Source organism: Coregonus lavaretus (genome assembly GCF_964263955.1).
Source record: "Coregonus lavaretus genome assembly, contig: HAP1_SCAFFOLD_2358, whole genome shotgun sequence".
In the NCBI taxonomy this organism is placed as follows: Eukaryota; Metazoa; Chordata; class Actinopteri; order Salmoniformes; family Salmonidae; genus Coregonus; species Coregonus lavaretus.
Genome location: NW_028159937.1, coordinates 25,156 through 31,864, shown reverse-complemented (window position 1 = coordinate 31,864; position 6,709 = coordinate 25,156).

Below are 6,709 nucleotides of genomic sequence, written 5' to 3'. Positions count from 1 at the left end.
GCCTTGTTACAGACAGGTCAGTAGTCGAGGCAAGTGCGTACATAATAGTATCATCCACATATAGATTCAATTAAAACATTTTAAAAGAATGACCAATAGCATTTATATAAATAGTGAAAAGAACAGGTCCTAGTATCGACCCCTGCGGAACACCTTTATGTAACTCAAGAAATTCGGAATTAACGCCAATCAATTACGATGGCCTAAGTTCTGTCACTAAGATAATCATGAAACCAAGAGCAGACGTCAGAGCCCAGGCCAATCGAGGACAACTTGTTCAGTAAAATAGCATGTTCAACAGTATCAAACGCTTTTGACAGGTTCACAAACAAGGCAGCACAATTCATTTTAGTGTCTAAAGCAATTACAATATTATTAACAACTAATGTGGTTGCTGTGATAGTGCTGTGCCCTGGCCTAAACTCAGATTGATTTATATTCAAAACACCATGCTCAGATAAAAAAAAATGCCTTTTTGATCAGTCTTACACATTGATTCCTCAGTTGCCTAAAAGATTGCCAATCCGGTCCAAAGCCTGTGTTCCTGGCCATGATCTAGCCAACATTTCTCTTATGAATCACTTAGGATAATTCAGGAATTAACCAGGTATTTGATCTACCTTTAACGCTGAGAGTTTTGAAGGGGGCATGATTATCTACAATAGTATTGAAGACATTAGCAAAAAAGCTTCAAGCTAAATCAGGTTCAGGGATAGCTGAGATACAATCAAGGTCACTAAAATAACAATTATGTCAAAACGTTTTTTTAAGTTCCTTGTCCACTGCATTCTGTGTCAGCTTCACTGTAGAGGTTGATTGTGGTCCAGCAATAAATTAACATGACAATAGAAAATGTGAGAACAAACACACAACGCTACTCACCTCAGTGTTTCCAGTCTCCTGCAGTCCAGCAGTGAGCCGCTTCACTCCTGAATCATGCAGATCATTGTTACTCAGGTCCAACTCTCTCAGATGTGATGAGTCTGAGCTGAGAGCTTTGGCCAACACTTCACTGCAGTTAGAGGTAAGATTATACCTATTCAACCTAAATACACAATAGAAATTATGAGATATTATGAAATGAACATGAAAATGTGCGAACAAACAATGCTACTCACCTCAGTGTTTCCGGTCTACAGAGTGGATCCTCCAGTCCAGCAGAAAGCAGCTTCACTCCTGAATGTTGCAGATCATTGCCATTCAGGTTCAGCTCTGTCAGGTGTGAGGAGTTTGACCTCAGAGCTGAGCCCAGAGGAGCACAGAATCTTTCTGTGAGGTTACATCCATTCAGCCTAAATGAAAAGTATAATATTCAATGTTCAGGACTTTGTGTGTGACTTGTTAATTGAGAAAAGTAGTAATAGGATGTTTTACTTTGGTATGTATTCTGTCTGAAGATTACATTTTGAATATCCATGTACTTAGAGCTGTTCTGGAGGCTTTGACCACTGGCAGCAGCCCCAGAAGACCCTCCTCTGATCTGGAGTATTTCTTCAGGTCAAACACATCCAGCTCCTCTTCTGAAGTCAGCAACACAAAGACCAGAGCTGACCACTGAGCAGGTGAGAGGTTGGCTGCTGAAATGCGTCCTGAGCTCAGGTAGCTTTGGATCTCCTTCACTAGAGAATGGTCATTCAGCTCATTCAGACAGTGGAACAGATTGATGCATCTATCTGAGGAGGGTATTTCCCTGATCTTCTCCTTGATGTACTTGACTATCCTTTTATTGGTCTTTGAGCTGCTTCTTGTCTGTGTCAGAAGGCCTTGGAAGAGAGTCTGATTGGACTTCAGTGAGAGGCCAAGAAGGAAGCGGAGGAACAGGTCCAGGTGTCCATTCTTACTCTGTAAAGCCTTGTCCAATGCGTTCTGAAAGAACAGTGTCAGCTTCTTTGTAGAGGTTGATTGTGTTCCAGCCATTAGATTCACATTGTTGTTGATGAATGATAGAAACACATAGACAGCAGCAAGAAACTCCTGGATGCTCAGATGAACAAAGCAGTACACCTTCTCCTGGTACAGACCACACTCCTCTTTGAAGATCTGTGTACACACTCCTGAGTACACTGATGCTTCTCTGACATCAATGACACACTCTTTCAGGTCTTCCTCGTAAAAAATGAGATTGCCTTTCTCCAACTGTTGGAAAGCCAGTTTCCCCAGTGACAGAATGCCATCTTCATTCCAGCACAGACCTGTCTCTTCTTCCCCAAGATACTTCACATTCATCTGTTTGAGCTGAAATACCAGGAAGTCTATGTACATCTCAGTCAGAGTCTTGGGCATCTTTACTCTCCTATCTGTATTCCAAATGTGCTCATGAACTGTAGCCGAAATCCAGAACAGAAGACTGGAATGTGAATCATGATATGGAGGCTCCTTGTTGTCTTTACGTGTGAGACGATTCAACTAGCCAAGTTTTCATCACTGAATCTCTTCCTGAAGTACTCCTCCTTCTGTGGGTCATTGAATCCTCGTACCTCTGTCACCTGGTCAACACACTCAGAAGGGATCTGATTGGCTGCAGTAGGTCTGGATGTTATCCAGATGAGAGCAGAGGGGAGAAGATTCCCCTTGATTAGGTTTGTCAGCAGCACGTCCACTGAGGTTGACTCTGTGACATCACACAAGCTCTCATTGTTCTGGAACTCTAGAGGAAGTCGGTACTCATCCAGACCATCAAAGACAAACACAACTTTGTACTTGTTATAGTTGGAGATTCTTGATTCTTTGGATTCCATAAAAAAGCGATGAAGAAGTTCCAACAAACTGTGTTTTTTCCCATTCATCAAATTCAGCTCCTGAAAAGGAAGTGGAAATATGAATTGAAGATCCTGATTTGCTTTTCCTTCAGCCCAGTCCAGAATGAACTTCTGCACAAACACTGTTTTTCCAATGCCAGCGACTCCCTTTGTCAGTACGGTTCTGATATTGTATCTTATCCAGGGAAGGGTTTAAAGATTTTGTTGCATTTGATTGGTGTCTCGTGTTGCTTGTCTTCTGGATGCTGACTCAATCTGTCTCACCTCATGTTCATTATTGACCTCTCCACTTCCACCCTCTGTGATGTAGAGCTCTGTGTAGATCTTATTGAAAAGTGTTGGGTTTCCTTGTTTAGCTATTCCCTCAAAAACACTTTCAAACTTCTTCTTCAGATGAGATTTGAGTTTACGTTGGCTCCTCATGGTAAGCATATCTACAAAACCCAACAATACCAGAGCGTTGATTTACTGTTTTCAGGATTTCAAGCTGCACCAATCATGTTCAATTCTTAACAGGGACTATCCTCCACCACACTAAGACATCTACATAGTTTGGCTCACATATCACAAATGTTATAGTGAATTTAGAGACCTTATGATACTTTACTGTAGGCTATAGTCTGATAACATGCATCTAACTATTGGGCTTTATAAGCTAATAGACCTTGTTTGGCTAGCCTTATAAAAACTTAGAGATCTCTTACTTTTCTCCAGTGTGTCAGCGAGCTCATTCTGGTTCATGTTCCTCAGGACGTGCAGTGTGATCTTCAGAGCCCCCTCTCTGGCACTGCTTTCCTGCTTCTCATCTTCAGTGTCCTCCACTTCCTCATCCTCCCTTTGACCTCCAAAGCATTCTGGGAGATCTGGACTCAGAATCCTCGTGATTCTCTGCAGCTCTTTCTTCATAAACATGATGATATTCTCTTCAAGTGACTAAAACAAACAAAATGAAAAAGATAAAATTCAACATAAAAATATGCCTTTATATGAATAACTTAATTCCACTTTTAAATCTTCTTTACTGAGGTAATCATGATCACTGAAAACAACTCACCATAAATAAGGAGGCCAGGCCTGTGTGATGACTCTGGTCAGACAGACCACTGGGAATCTCTGACTCTGATCTCTCCTGTTGGTCTCTTTGGACGAAACATAATTAAACTATACCCTACATACCTGATTAAACTATACCACACACACACACACACACACACACAAACACTGCTTCCTTTATACAATAATGTTTTACTAATAAGTCCAGGTATTGTAGGGCACATGATTGCTCTCCTACATAGTCATACATCTCATACAGGCATGTTATAAAATAGGTTTCTTACCTTAGTTTAGTAGAAAGGTCTCCATTGCTGAAATTATATGGAGGGTCCATAGACCGGTCACTATTCATGGACACACAGCTGGGTACAGGTGATTCTGTTCTCTCCTGCTGGACCCTAGCAGAAGTATATAGAGAAAAAATAGTTACTTAGTCTCTCTGTAAACACAGACATTATTTTAAACTCAAAAACCAAAGTTACATCAATTGACCATCCAAACCTATCCCTGGTATTGAAGTTATATGGAGGATTCATCGACCGGTCACTCTTCATGGACACACAGCTGGGTACAGGTAAGTCTGGTCTCTCCTGATGGATTGGGCTTCAACACAACAGAGACAGACCTTCAGTCTCTAACCTATTCTGTCTAATAATGATGATGTAATACAAGCTCAGACAGAACATACACTTGAAGTCGGAAGTTTACATACACCTTAGCCAAATACATTTAAACTCAAGTTTTTCACAATTCCTGACATTTAATCCTACATTCCCTGTATTAGGTCAGTTAGGATCACCACTTTATTTTAAGAATGTGAAATGTCAGAATAATAGTAGAGAGAATGGTTTATTTCAGCTTTTATTACTTTCATCACATTCCCAGTGGTCAGAAGTTTACATACACTCAATTAGTATTTGGTAGCATTGCCTTTAAATTGTTTAACTTGGGTCAAACGTTTTGGGTAGCCTTCCACAAGCTTCCCACAATAAGTTGGGTGAATTTTGGCCCATTCCTCCTGACAGAGCTGGTGTAACTGAGTCAGGTTTGTAGGCCTTCTTGCTCGCACACGCTTTTTCAGATCTGCCCACACATTTTCTATAGGATTGAGGTCAGGGCTTTGTGATGGCCACTCCAATACCTTGACTTTGTTGTCCTTAAGCCATTTTGCCACAACTTCGGAAGTATGCTTGGGGTCATTGTCCATTTGGAAGACCCATTTGCGACTAACCTGTAACTTCCTGACTCATGTCTTGAGATGTTGCTTCAATATATCCACATAATTTTCCTTCCTCATTATGCCATCTATTTTGTGAAGTGCACCAGTCCCTCCTGCAGCAAAGCACCCCCACAGCATGATGCTGCCACCCCCATGCTTCACGGTTGGTATGGTGTTCTTCGGCTTGCAAGCAACCCCCTTTTTCCTCCAAACATAACGATGGTCATTATGGACAAATAGTTCTATTTTTGTTTCATCAGACCAGAGGACATTTCTCCAAAAAGTACGATATTTGTCCCCATGTGCAGTTGCAAACCGTAGTCTGGCTTTTTTATGGCAGTTTTGGAGCAGTGGCTTCTTCCTTGCTGAACGGCCTTTCAGGTTATGTCGATATAGGACTCGTTTTACTGTGGATATAGATACTTTTGTACCTGTTTCCTCCAGCATCTTCACAAGGTCCTTTGCAGTTGTACTGGGATTGATTTGCACTTTTTGCACAAAAGTACGTTAATCTCTAGGAGACAGAACGCATCTCCTTCCTGAGTGGTATGATGGCTCCGTGGTCCCATGGTGTTTATATTGCGTACTATTGTTTGTACAGATGAACGTGGTACCTTCAGGCGTTTGAAAATTGCTCCCAATGATGAACAAGACTTGTGGAGGTCTACAATTTCTTTTCTGAGGTCTTGGCTGATTTCTTTTGATTTTCCCATGATGTCAAGCAAAGAGGCACTGAGTTTGAAGGTAGGCTTTGAAATACATCCACAGGTACACCGCCAATTGACTCAAATTATGTCAATTAGCCTATCAAAAGCTTCTAAAGCCATGACATCATTTTCTGGAATTTTCCAAGCTGTTTAAAGGCACAGTCAACTTAGTGTATGTAAACTTCTGACCAACTGGAATTATGATATAGTGAATTATAAGTGAAATAATCTGTCTGTAAACAATTGTTGGAAAAATTACTTGTGTCATCCACAAAGTAGATGTCCTAACCAACTTGCCAAAACTATATTTTGTTAACAAGAAATTTGTGGAGTGGTTGATAAACAAGTTTTAATGACTCCAACCTAAGTGTATGTAAACTTCTGACTTCAACTGTACATTAGGAAAGGATGAACTTAGACACACAGTACTGACACTGTACATTACACACTCAACATAATACAACACTTTCCCCATGTCATACACGTCTCATACAGACATATACATAATACATAATGGACACTTCTCTTAGACATTCTGTCAGTGGCACACTAACACAGCTCAGCTTTACTTATTTCTGTTTAGGTGTTTGATAGTCATGGGAATGAAGGATTTCAGCTTACACTTAGGAAGTGTTCAGCTTACACTTAGGAAGTGTTCAGCTTACACTTAGGAAGTGTTCAGCTTACACTTAGGAAGTGTTCAGCTTACACTTAGGAAGTGTTCAGCTTACACTTAGGAAGTGTTCAGCTTACACTTAGGAAGTGTTCAGCTTACACTTAGGAAGTGTTCAGCTTACACTTAGGAAGTTAGTGTAGTCTACAGTGTACATGCACACACACACACACACACACACACACTCGCTCTCTTCCTCCATTTCTCTCCCACCTTTTAGCTTTGGTGTCGGTGCCAGTGTTCCCCTCCTTTCTCTCCCCAGAGAGACTCATTTTAGAGGTAGTGGTCCCCTCCTCTC